We start from the raw sequence: 14,753 nt of genomic DNA, 5'->3' as shown, positions 1-14,753 counted from the left end.
AAATCTATGTCTTATGTTTCATACAGTAGGTCTAGCATATCTGACACACAGTTAAGTTCTCAGGGAATTTTTGTTAAATGATGACCAAATGATTTTAAAATCTATAATATTTTAAGCTATCTTCTAGTATTCTGATCTCCCAACTTCATTCAATCAGAAGTCATCTCTTCCTTTTCTGATCTTGCCAATCAGGTTGTTGTCTCTGAAGGCACTTATTGCTTCTGGCTCAGTAATATAGTTATTTTACATTGCTCAAATTTTCTCTGCCATAACATAAACTCTCTTAGGGGGGGTATTCTTATTATTTCCTTAGCAACCAAGCACAATCGTTCACTGATGATAGCCTTTTTAATGTATGTTTGTTGTACATCTTCTCTGTCCTAATTAGTTTATTAGTTACAAGGTAGGGAGAACTGAAAATCAAATAGGTCCCTCCTCTCAAGGGGATCATAGTATAGTCACAATAGACTAGTTATTATAGAGTGTGAAAAATACTTTGATTGATGCATTAACAAAGTGTTATTGAATTATATTGGAATGAGTGTGTCTGCTTTTACAGAGAAGGTAATACTTTATTGAAGATTTATCTGTGGTAATGAAGCAGGCGATACAACTTAGTCACTGTCTTGTATCAAGAGGCTTTTAAAATAATTTAAAATGGAATAGAACTTATTGTTCTCAAAACTGCCACAGGTGTTTCACACAATTATTAATCAAAAGTTGGGACAGTACAAGACCTGTGCATTGATGAGTGCACATATATAGGTTTTAATCTCATTCCAACTCCTCACTCTGCTTAACCTTGTGAAAATTATTTAATCTCTCTGAGTTTCAATGTTCTAATGAGGGTAAAATGAAAGTAATAATTACACACTGAGTTGGATAATGTATATAAAGCTCCTTAAATGGTGTGTATTACTGCTTAATAGGTCCTTTATAAGTATTTGTTGTTCTAGCAAGTTTAGAAGCACGGTACATTACTTTCTGGAGAGTAACTTCTATATTCAATAATGAAAACTCTGCTTTTCCAACTGGTTTTTTTTTTCTTGCCAATATTCTAACCTTATATTGAAGATACAGTATTTTCTTTGCATTATAAACTCTCAAGGCTAGAAGATATTTCTTACTTTCTTATAGCCTAATCCATATATTCTTCATTCATTAAGTTACTTATTCAGAGATTTGTTCAGCTTCTACTAACATACATGATAAAATGTTAAATACTGAGGATGATACAGAGATGAAAATGTAAGTGTCTCTACTTTTAATTATGTCAGAGAATACAACATGGTACAGATAACTATATTCAAGGGAGTGTGCAAAATGTGATCTATGTGTAACAAGGTCAGTGTGAGCTATGATAGTTTCAAAAAGGGGAGAGAATGGCAATATTATGAATCATTAATGGAAGACTTTAGGGAGGAATTACCAGTTAACTTGGATCTTAAAATTTGAGTAGGTTTGAATAAATGAGGTAGGTGGGCCTGATTTTCAGAGGTTTTCCAGGTCAAATGAGTGGTATAGGCTGTATAGTATCATGGTTAAGAAAAGGATCTTTGGGATCTGAAGGAACTGTTTTGGAAAAATGGTTCTACCACTAACTAGGTTTGTGCCATTGGACATATACTCAACCTCTTTGAACCTCATTGTGTTCATGTATAAAATAGAGTTATAAAAGGCACCTACCTCTTAAAGTTGTGAATATTAAATGCAATAATTTATAAAGTCACTTTTGTAGGGACACATGGATGAATCAGTTGGTTAAGCATCTGCCTTCAGCTCAGGTCATGATCCCAGCATCCTGGAATCAAACCCCTCCTCAGTGGGGAGACTGCTTCTTCCTCTCAGTCTGCTGTTTGCCCTGCTTGTGCTCCCTTTCTCTCTCATTCAAATTTATAAATAAAATATTTTTTAAAAGCACTTTGTGCATTCATGGCACAGACCAATGATTAATAAATGGTAGTTGTTACTGTTCTTTTAAGACTTATTTATTATTTACTTGGGAGAGAGAGAGAGCAAGCAAGGGGGAGTGGCAGAGGGGGAGAGAGTGAAAGATAGAGAGAATCCTCACTGAGCATGGAGCCTGACATGGGGCTCAATCTCAAGACCCAGAGATCATGACTGGCGCCAAAATCAAGAGGTGGACACAACTGACTGAGCTGTCCAGGGTCTTCTAGTTGTTAATGTTGTGAGAAAAGGTTCATATATGAATTTCCACAAGCATACCTGGAGTTCAGGGGTAAATCAATTCTGTCAAAATGTAAGGTTCATATGGTTCATATAAAAGTACAAATGAAAATATGTACAGGTTAGTAAAGGCTAGTTTGTCAGGGTTTTGAATGTCAGGTTAAGGAATTTAGATTCTATAAAAAAGTGCTTTACTTAAAATGATTCATCTCAAATTAAAATCTATTTCTCTTCAAGCCCCAGTAGTAAACAAGGTACAATTTGAAAAAAAGAGAAAACAAGTGATTTCAAATATAGAGTAATATTACAGTCTAGTACTACTGGTTATTTTAATTTCCTTATTCACAAATTTTATAACATTTATCAATAGATGCATTTTAAGGATTTCTTCCTTGCTCTGTTCTACAAAATGTTTGTAAAGTCTGTCCATTTTTACCTGCTTTCTTCTGGATTGAGAAATGTCTTGATCTGGTTAATATGGTACCATAAATGGACAAATAGCTCTAATATAAAGTCATATTACACAGTAATATATTAGGCTTGATAACTAGTATGTATGGATATATGAACACTGCTAACATTTGGCATTCACTTTAATTTTTAAACATCTATGATGGGATTCCAAATCATACATTCTGTATAAGAACTCTGAGCAATCTAAATGGATGGTCATCAAAATACATGTAGTAATTTTATATATGTGAAGTTTATATAGTTGTGTGTTAGGTTTATATTCAATTAACCTGAATCTCATGTAATGCAACATGGATTGCCGAGTGGTGAAGAGAAGAGTCATTTCTTTGAGTTCATTGTTCCACTATCAATAATTTGCCTTATCTTTTTTTTTAAGATTTTATTTTTTTATTTGACAGACAAAGAGTGAGAGAGCACAAGCAGGGAAGTAGCAGAGGGAGAGGGAGAAACAGGCTCCCTGCTCAAAGTCTGATGCAGGGCTTGATCCCAGGACCCTGGGATAATGACCTGAGCTGAAGGCAGACACTTAACCAACTGAGCCACCCAGGTGCCCCTGCTTCAAAGTTTTTATATAATTTAGTAGTTAAATGTTAAATGATTTTTTGACATGAAAACTAATTTAATTATTGGAATTCTCATCTTTTTACTGTATGCATTAATACTCATCTCAGTATATACAATTATTAGTTTGCTACCAGCAAACCGGAAGTCCCTTTAACATGTAATATGACATGACTGGCAACAGATTTTTTTTTCAATAGGAATTTAATGGAAAAAAGGATGATAGTCATGTCAGACTGACTGGGAAGTGACTATGGGAGGACCAGAAGTGACTTTGTAAGCAAAGAAAAAACAAAGCATTAAAAAACAACCAACACCACCAAAACAACACAACAGAGAGAGGAAAGTTAGCAGCAGATGGTGTGCACAAGTGCACATGCACACACATAAACACATACACCAGTAATTTCTCTTTTTTCCTTCTATTAACACATAAAATGAAAGCTAAATATTGTACAATGGCTTAGAAGAAGAAGACATCTCAGGGCATACTAGAGGTGGTAGGGTAGATAGTAGCATCAGAAAAGATGAGAGTTGATATCCAAATCTGAGTTCCAAGATAAAAGAAATGTGAAGGAGACCAGTGGAGAAAACAATCCAAGCAGATGTCCTACATACTTTAGTCACTGAAAAGGAAATGCTATATGACATCTGGTTATAGGCAGAAGGTTGAATCAAACAAATGTCAGTGGTAATCCATGCTTTATAATTTAGTGGTTGTATAACCTCTGGTTAAGTAAATTCCAGTTTCTTCAGTAAAATATTTGTACCTATTTTACACACTACCTCATACATAGTAACTAATCAATAAAAAGGAGCTATAATTATTGTGAGCAAAATTGAAGAACATGTGCAAGCAGATTTTGCCTCCAAATTTATGTCCTGGTAATTGAGTTCCTATACCAATTACTTTGTGAAAAGCACGCTAACACTTTCAAGTACAATTGAGCCTTGAACATTGCAGAGATTAATGGTGCTGACTCTGCATGAAGTCCAAAATCTATATATACCGGGATGCCTGGGTGGCTCAGTGGGTTAAAGCCTCTGCCTTCGGCTCAGGTCATGGTCTCAGGGTCCTGGGATCAAGTCCTGCATCGGGCTCTCTGCTCAGTACGGAGCCTGTTTCCTCCTCTCTCTCTGCCTGCCTCTCTGCCTACCTGTGATTTCTGTCAAACAAATAAAATCTTTTAAAAAAATCTATATATAACTTTTAGATCCCCCAAAATTTAACTACTAATAGCCTACTACTGACAAAAATGTTACTGATAATATACAGTCAATTAACACATATTTTGTATGTCATATTATTATATATTTTATTTTACAATAAAGTAAGCTACAGAAAAGAAAATTTTATTAAGAAAATCATAAGAGAAAATGCATTTATAGTACTGTAGTGTATTTATTGGGAAAATCTGCATATGGATGGACCTGCACAGTTGAAAACTTGTGTTCATTTAATTTGTTAGAACAGCTCACAGAACTCAGAGAAATATTTTTTATTACTAGATTACCAGTTTATTATTTTTAAAAGATTTTATTTATTTGACAGATAGAGATCACAAGTAGGCAGAGAGGCAGGCAGAGAGAGAGGAAGGGAAGCAGGCTCTCTGCCAAGCAGAGAGCCAGATGTGCTGCTCAATCCCAGGACCCTGGGATCATGACCTGAGCCGAAGGCAGAGGCTTTAACCCACTGAGCCACCCAGGCGCCCCTTACCAGATTATTATAAAAAACAAACAAACAAACAAACAAAACAAACAAATAAACAACAACAACCAAAAACTCAGGAGCAGACAGATGGAAGAGATGCATAAGGCATGGAGAAGGGGTGTGGAACTTCCATGACTTCTCTGAGGTTGCCACTTTACCCAAATTTCCTATGTTCATCAACCCTGAAGCTCTCTAAACCCCACCTTTTTAGGTTTTTTGGGAGGTTTCATTACACAGTCATAATTGAGTAAACCCTTCGGTGTTGTTGATTGAACTCAGTATCTAGACCCTCTCCCTTCCCCAGATCAGGAGGTGGCACTGTAAGTTCTACTCTAATAACTTGGTTGATTCTCCAGGCAACCAATCCCCTTTTCCAAAAGTCACCTAATAAACATAAAAAAAGACACCTTTGGTTCTCATTTAGGAGACTGAAAGGGTTTTAGGAGCACTGTGCCACTAACAGTGGACAAAGTCCAAATATATATTTCTTATTGTAAATCACAGTATCACATGGTAAAGTAAGCTTTATAAAAGAAGGGCTATTTAAGGATTGCTTAATTAATGGATTTGAAACAACTGAATAGGAAATTTTAAAATGAAATGAATTAGACTCATCCTTACAACACATAACAAAATAAGTTTCAGATTTATTAAAGAATTAAAATATGAAAAAAATCAAAATTAAAAACTATCAAATATAGAACAATATTTATTCCTTCTAATGAGAATTTGAGTTTTCTGTTTTAAAATAATAAGAGATATAAATAAATGAAAATTGAGAATTTAAAACAAAATGTGAACAGTCTGTGTTAAAAGAAAATCAACATTAAAATCAAATGGACAGCAGAGAAATATTTATATCAAATATGACATAGGAGTAATACAAAATATAATACAATAATTCCCAATTAGCAGAGAAAGTTCCGGTTCTTAATAGTTAAAAGGAAAATGAATATATACTGACAATTTGCATTGAGAATATAGAAAGAGTAACAGACACATGAAAAACTTTAATAAGTTTCTTTAACAATCTCCAAATCCTATTGTTTCCACTTCAAACTTTTAAGAGAAGTATCTACATTCCATTTCTGCTTCATCCCAAATATTTTGCTCAAGGGCAGGCCCTCAACATGCTTCCCCTTGACTTTGCAGGAGCCCAGATTGCCTGATTCTAGCCTTGTCTGCCACTTTTGGCAATCCTGCCCATTCACTAAAGTGATGTTTCTAAGATATAAACTTGACTGTATCACCAACCTCCCCCATCCTCACTGTCAGCCTAGAAGATTTAATTTACTCCATTATGAACTCCAAAGTAAATTTCACCACTCTTAATATTTTATGCAATACCCTCCATAAACTAAATCCTTATTAAATCTCCAAAGTAAACTTTGAAACTCCTTGTATTGTATTTCATTTCATTTAAAAAAAAAAGAAATCTTATGTTAATCATTAAGTAGCCATACATATTTTGTCCTACAAGGCTTGTGAAAAAGTTCTCCCTCCCTTCTTACATCCCTCCAATTCATTCTTATTTCCACTCCACATAAACTGATTGATCTCAGGGAAAAACTGTTAACGTTTCTCCTTCCCTTTTATTTTTTTAAACATGAAAAAAAGATATTTCTGAGGGGAGGAGCATAAATCCTGGTTTGAATTCTTTGAGTTTGAGTTACCCATGGAACTTTCAAGTGGAGATGTTCAGTGGCCATTTGAAAGGCATGGAGTTAGAGCCAGAAGAAAGGTTTGGCTGAAAATATGTGTTATGAATGGTAACTGAAGCCAAGGAATGAGGAAGGTAGCATTAGCAAGGGATATAAATAGAAAAACTGAGGATAGAACCTAGAGGAAGCCAATAGATTCAGGACTTTGTGAGGGAGGATTGCAGAATAAAATTATAGCTTTCCATCAATATTATAATGCTTATCTTTATACATTCTTTACATAGAACTGGACTTCAATGCATGTACAGTTTTAAAACCTGATTTATAAGTATTTTGTGTTTTTACTGAGTTAAAACACTTACTTGGTTTAAAAAGCCAAATAGCACAATAAGGCTTATAACTAAAATATGTAGTATCTTACCTCAGTCTTCTCCATCCCTTTTTCTGTTTCTTGGAGATAAATTTGTGAAATTCCTTTCCCTTTAAATTTCAGTATTTACCTCCAAATTTCAATAATAATATGCTAATACTATAACTCTTTGATTATTCATTTATGATATCTTGTGATTTTGTGCTATGGATAATAAGAATGTAGCTATCATAAACATATTCTCTCGATTAGCATCTTCCCACATATACTCCCACATCATCTCCATTTATTTCCAATGCATATACATCATCATCATTAAAGAATATTCAGTGTTTATCTCATTATGACTATGTAAGACTGTTGACAATTCAGCTATGTATTATGTATCTGACATAAAACAACTTCTAAATGTATCACACTTCATCTTCAGGTTACTTTCCTATTTCCTTTTTCTATTATTCCCAAATTTCATAAATTAATAGAATTCCCTCACTAACTCTACTTCTCACTTCCCACTGATTTCTTAACTCATTATACATAGAATATTGATTAGAGTTTCATCAGAGGAAGGAAGTATTAGAACACACACACACACACATACACACACACACACTGAGATTTGACCTTATGCAACTGTGGGAGTTGGTTGAAGTCCATAATAAAGCTTTTTAAAATTTTTTTATTTATTATTTTTAATAAAGATTTTGATTATGAATCTAGTGTAGAAGCCTAAAAGTCAACAGAATATGCAGGTGATATGGAAAGACATGTGAAGAGGGAAAGGAAGTCAAATTGTAATCTTTGAGGGTGAACTGAAACCCACAAGTATGGACTAGACCCCTTATTTGCTTCTCATCTACTTCTAAGCCAATTTTGATGAAGGAATGATCTGCAGAGTTTGTTACCCTTAATTATGAATTAAACACACACCTGATTCAGAAGTTAGAGAAGCTGAAGGAAATTTAGCAGGAATAGGAGTTTCTGTAAACCTGGCTGCTTCCACTTGCCAACAAGATTATGAGCCAGAAGATAAGCAACAATATGCATGAATCATAAAAGTGTCTTGTGTCCAGCCCTGAGTTTAAGAAAAGATGTCTGCTATTTCATGCCCAATTTCCAAATACAAAAAGTGTTTCTGGGGAGCTACAGTATGCTGGAACTACACAGAGCAGGTAATTCTAGGAAACACAGTTCCAGTTAGACTATGTTGACACAATAAAATGTTTTCTATTTCCCATTCTTCTATTAAGCCTGCTGCCAGAGAATGACCAATTTCCTTCTCTTTGCTAAATTTAAAAGCTTATTTTCAGTCCATACCACACCTAATCACTCCATAGTATTTAGTACTGTTGATCACTTGCTCTTTTTTTTTTTTTTTAATCTGTTACAGTTAAACTCTTCGGTATTTTCTTTGATCTTTGGAAGCACTTATTCTCTGTCTCCTTCACTGGTTTCCCTTCTGGCATTTAATTAAATTTTAGGCTCTGCTCTTATATCTCTTTGTTTTGTGTGGTTTTTTTTTTACACTCAATTTGAGAAATTCCACCCACTTCCAGATCAATCAGGAGTTGATTTTTGTACATGATGTAAGCTAGGGGACAGAAGTCATTATTTTCCATATAAATAGCAAATCAACTGAAAATATTTATAATTTTAGCCCTTCCCAATTCATGATAGTTTTTTTTTGTCATGAGTAAAATAACTATGTGTGTGTGTGTGTGTGTGTGTGTGTGTGTGTGTGTGTGTAGGTATATTCTGTTTAATTCTTTTCATCTATTTTCTATCCAAGCACCAGTACTACCCTGTCTTATTTAATACAACTTTATAGTAAGCCCTCATATTCAGTAGTGCAAGCCCTCAAACCTTGTTATTTTTCCTTAATGTTGTGAGTGTTTTTGGCCATTTTCATTTCCAAAATAATCTTGGAATTGTGATCTCATTTTCAAAATGATTGGATTCACATACAATCTATAAATCAATTAAGAGAGAATTAATGAATGTTTACATTATTAAATCTAGTCCATTAATAAGGTATGATTTATTTAATTAGTTTCTCATTATTTTTATTAAATAATGCTTGTCAGTTACTAGTATAAAATACTGAGAAAAATATAGCTTGATTTATTCCTGACATTTTAAGTTGTATATGATATTTTTGAAGTATAATTTTAAGTTTAATTTTCTAATTATTGTTTCTAGTATATAGAAATATAATTTATTTTATTTTTTAAAAGATTATTTATTTATTTGCCAGGGAGAGAGAGAGCACAAGCATGGGGAGCAGTAGATAGAGGGGGAAAACCAGGCTCCCTGCAGGGAGACTGACACAGGTTTCCATCCCAGAGCCCTGGGATCATGACCTGATGAGCTGAAGGCAGACACTTAACCAACTAAACCACCAAGCCATCCCTATAATTGATTTTGATATATGTTTCTTATGTCCAGTGAATTTGCTAAACTTGCTTTTATAAGTTTGCATAGTTTGTAGATGCTTCTGATTTCTGTGCACATAGTCATGTCATATGCCAATAATCACAATTTTATGTCTTCTTTTTTAAATCTTGTGACTTTTTTTCTTCATACTGTACTGCATTGTCAAAAACCTCTATTGCAATGATGAATAGATATAATGAAGATGAAGATCTTTGCCTTATTTATCTCAGGGGGAAAGATTTTAAAAATTTTGTCAAGAAGTATGTATGCTACAGTGTTTTTAAAAGATATCAGATAAAAGAAAGTTGCATTATATTTCTAGTTAAGTATGTGTGCATATTGCATTTCACTAAACAATTTTTCTGCATTTATTGAGATAACCATATTACCTTCTTTCTTTTATTATTTTTATATGATGAATTACACTGATTCATTTTAAGCTTTAGCCAACCCTGAATTTGTGGTATAAATCCCAATTGATCATGAACTATTATTCTTTTTATATATTACTTGACTTAATTTGATATTTTGTGAAATATTTTGAATCTATGTAAATGTGAGAGATTGTCCTGTGATTTCTTTTTATTCATAATATGTCCTTGTCACATTTTCATATCAAAATTATGCTGGCTTCCTTAAGTAGATTATATTTTAAAGTTTGTTTTCTTTTTTACTTTTCTTCTCTGAAAAATATTTCGAAGACTGCTGTTCTTTCAATTTTTTAAAAGAAATTGTTTAAAAAGATAATTTACTGAGTAAAACTTCCTAGGACAGATTTCTTAAGTGCATTTGTTAATTACAGATTGGATTCCTTAAATATATACAAGACTATTATGAATTTGTATTTTGTGTGTGTGTGTGTATGTGTGTGTGTCTGTTAGTTTCAGTAAATTCTACATTTCTAAGAATTTGCCCATTTGTAAATTTTCAGATTTTTGGCATAAAGTTGTTCACAAAGATCCTCATATCATTTTTAAAATTCATTAATTAATTTATTTTAATAAACATATAATGTATTTTTATCCCCAGGGGTACAGGTTTGTGAATCGCCAGGTTTATACATTTCACATCACTCATCATAGCACATACCCTCCTCAATGTCCATATCCCCACCACCCTCTCCCATCTCCCCTCCCCCAGCAACCCTCAGTCTGTTTTTTGAGATTGAGTCTTTTATGGTTTGTCTCCCTCCCAATCCCATCTTCTTTCAAAAGATCCTCATATCATTTTTTAAAGATTTTATTTATTTATTTGACAGGGTCAGGGGAACACAAGCAGTGGAAGTGGAAGTGGAAGAGGGAGAAGCAGGCTTCCCACTGAGCAGGAAGCCCAATGAGAGGCTTGATCCCAGGACCCCAGGATCAGCCCCAAGCCCAAGGCAGATGCTTAACAACTGAGCCACCCAGGCACCCCTTCTTATCATTTTTAACAGAGTTATTGAGATAAAATAAACTTAACTTACAACTAAGACATTATTAAGTGGCTTTTAGGATATTCATAGGGGTGTGCCATTATCACCACAAAGAACGTTTTTGTGATATCAAAAAGAATACCAGATTTTAAGAAACTCATAACTTGGAGTTGCATTAGCAAGATGGTGTAATGGGAAGCTCCAGACCCTGATTACTACATAGAAACATTAAAATAAATAAATAAATAAACAAATAAATAAATAACATTCAAGCAAATGTCAAATTCAGAAAAAGCCACATTTAAACTGGTAAGAAATTTCCTGGTGTTTATACTTTGCCTTGTCTGATGTCCTCCCCAGTGTGACACAGCATAGGCTAAAGGAAATATCCAAGTTCCTGGTTAACTCACCTTGGGTGGAGAGTTTAGATTTGACTCTATTTGAAATTTTTTTGGGGGCTTATAGCTCTGTTTTGTTTATGTTCAGTTAGCCACTGTATAGTAGTTAGTTTTTGATATAGTGTTCAATGTTTCATTAGTTAAGTTTAATACACACTGCTCATCACAACACATTCCCTCCTCAATACCCATCACCCTGTTAACCTCTCTCCCCACTGTCCTCCCATCTGAAATCCCCAGATTATTTCTGGGGCCCATAGTCTTTATTGGTTCATTTCCCTCTCTGATTTCTCCCCCTTTGGATTTCCCTCCCTTCCCTTATGGTCCTCCATGCTATTGCTTATGTTCTAAATATGAGTGAAACCATATGATAATTGTCTTTCTTTGCTTGACATATTTCACTTAACATAATCCCCTCCAGTTCCATCCATGTTGATGTAAATGGTGGGTATTAATCTTTTCCGATGGCTGAATAATATTCCATGGTGTACATGTATCATATCTTCTTTATCCATTCATCTGTTGAAGGCCACTTTGTCTCCTTCCACAGGTTGGCTATTGTAGACATTGCTGCTATGAACATTGAGGTGCACATTTCCTTTCTTTTCATTCTGTCTGTACCAGCTTGTATTCCCACCAACAGTGTAAGAGGTTTCCCCTTTCTCCACACCCTTGCCAACATTTGTTATTTCCTGTTTTGTTAATTTTTGCCATTTTAACTTCTGTAAGGTGATATTTCAATGTGGATTTGATTTGTATTTCCCTGATGGCTAGTGATGTTGGCATTTCTTCATGTGTCTGTTAGCTATTTGTATGTCTTTTTTAGAGACGTGTCTGCTATGTCTTCTGCCCATTTTTTGACTGGGATATTAGTTTTTGGGTGTTGAGTTTGAGAAGATCTTTATAGACCTTAAATATTAGCCCTTTATCTGTAATGTCATTTATAAGTATCTTCTCCCATTCCATGGGCTGCTCCTTATTTTTGTTGACTGTGTCCTTTGCTTTACAGACGTTTTTATCTTGATGAAGACACAAAAGTTCATTTTTGCTTTTGTTTCACATGAGAAGAGATTCCTTACATACAGAGGGAGGAACATCAGAATAGGGTCAGACCTGTCCACAATGACTTGGCTAGCCAGAAAGGGCTGGCAAGATGCATTCAGGGTACTAAAAGAGAAGAACATTCAGCCAAGAAAACTTGATCTGACAATGCTGTCATTCAGAATGGATGGAGAGATAAAGAGCTTCCAGGTCCAGCAGAAACTGAAAGAATATGTGACCACCAAGACAGTCCTGCAAGAAATACTAAGGGGGATTCTATAAAAGAATAAAGGCCCTAAGAAAAATATGGGTCAGAAATTTACAATCCAGAGAAACAGATACTGTACAGATGTATCTTTCAGTAGTAACCCTCAATGTGAACAGCATAAATGCTCCCATGAAACGGTGTAGGGCTGCAGATTAGATACACAGATGGGACCCATCTGTATGCTATCTACAAGACTCATTTTGAACCTGAAGCCACCTCCAGACTGAAAGTGAGAGGATGGAGAATCATTTTTCATGTCAATGGACCTCAAAAGAAAGCTGGGGTAGCAATTCTTATATCAGACAAATTAGAATTTAAACCAAAGACTCCAGTGAGATATGTAGAGGGACACTATATCATACTTAAAGGGTCTATCCAACAAGAAAATCTAACAATTGTAAATATTTATTCCCCCTTACATGTGAGCAAACAACTACATAAGCCAACTTTTAACCAAAATAAAGAATCATATTGATGATAGTACATAAATAGTAAGGGATGTCAACACTCTATTCTCAGCAATAGACATATCATCTAGGCAGAATACCTACAAAGAAGCAAGAGTTTTGAATGACACTTTGAACTAGATGTACTTCATAAATATATACAGAACATTTCACTCTCAAAAAACAGAATACTCATTCTTCTCAAATACACACGGAACATTCTCCAGAATAGACCACATACTGGGTCACAAATCAGGTCTCAACCAACACCAAAAGATTGAGATTATTCTCCACATGTTATCAGACCACAAAGATTTGAAACTGGAACTCAATCACAAGAAAACAATTGTAAGGAATTCAAGCACTTGGAAGTTAAAGAGAATGCTGATAAAGAATGATTGGGTCAACCAGGATATTGAAGCACTTAAGCAATTCGTGGAAACTAATGAGAATGAAAACACATTCATCCAAAACCTATGGGATATTGGAAAAGTGTTCCTAAGGAGGAAATAGAGTCATTCAAGCCTCTCTCAAAGAAGTAGAAAAGTCCTGAATGCACAAACTAAACTTATATCTAAAGGAGCTGGAAAAAGAACAACAAAAATATCTAAATTAAGCAGCAGAAGAGAAATAATAAAGATTACAGCATAGATCAATTAAATAAAAACCAGAAATAGAGTAGAACAGATCAATGAAACTAGATGCTGATTCTTTGAAGAAATTAATAAGACTGACAAAGCACTGGCCTAACTTATAAAAAAGAGAAAGAACCCAAATTAATTAAATCATGAATGAAATGGGAGAGATCATGACTAGCATCAAGGAAATAGAAACTATTATTAGAAATTATTATCAGCAATGATCTGCCAACAAATTAAGCAACTTGGAAGAAATGGATGCCTTCCTATTTGAAATATTTGAACATATCTGTGGGTTGTTTAATTTACTGGTTTCTCTTCAGAATAAAGTAGAATTCAGATCAGAAAAAGCCATAGAAGGCAGAGGCAGTGCAGTTTATGAAAGCTACAGATGGGCAGCTGACCTGTGGGTGCCTCAGGCAAGGGATTACAGGTAGAGGAATACAACAGAACATCTATAGCCTAAAGAAGCTGGTGTGAGAACCAATGAGGGAAGTTAAGGCATGTAAAAGCAGCCATGCATACATGGGAGTCAAAAAAATCTGTACACAGGCCCAGGCAAGATGTATGCTGAGAAAAGAACTAAGATCTTAAGCCTTCACTCTGGGCTGATCCCAAGGCTGAAAATGTACCCACTAAGTAGTGAATGTCTTTCCCACAAATCTGCATAGACTGGGATGTGTTGTTGTTTGTTTCAAATGCACAATTTTCAATGAAAAAATCACAAAGCATACACAGGAAAAAAAAAAAGAAAGAAAGCATGTCCCACTCAATAGAACAAAATAAATCCCCAGAAAGCAACCAGAAATAGGAGCATTGGATTCACTAGATAAAAGTTTCAAAACAACTGTCACAAAATCCTAAAGGAACTAAAGAAAAACACAAAAAAATTAAATACAATTAGCAAAATGATATATGGAAAAAATTAGAATATTGACCAAGAAGAAGATATAAAAATAAACTAAATAGAAATTCTGGAGCTGAAAAAGACAAAACTTGAATTGAAAATTTCACTAGATAAGTTCAATAGCAAACTGTAACAGGCAGAAGAATAACACAGCAAATGAAAAGCCAGGTTATTTTAAATTATCAAGTCTGTGGATGGAAAAGGGAAAAAAAGAATAAAGAGGACTGATCAGAGACTAAGTGACTTA

This window comes from Martes martes, assembly GCF_963455335.1.
Source record: "Martes martes genome assembly, chromosome: X".
NCBI lineage: Eukaryota > Metazoa > Chordata > Mammalia > Carnivora > Mustelidae > Martes > Martes martes.
Note: the sequence above shows the minus strand (reverse complement) of the source record.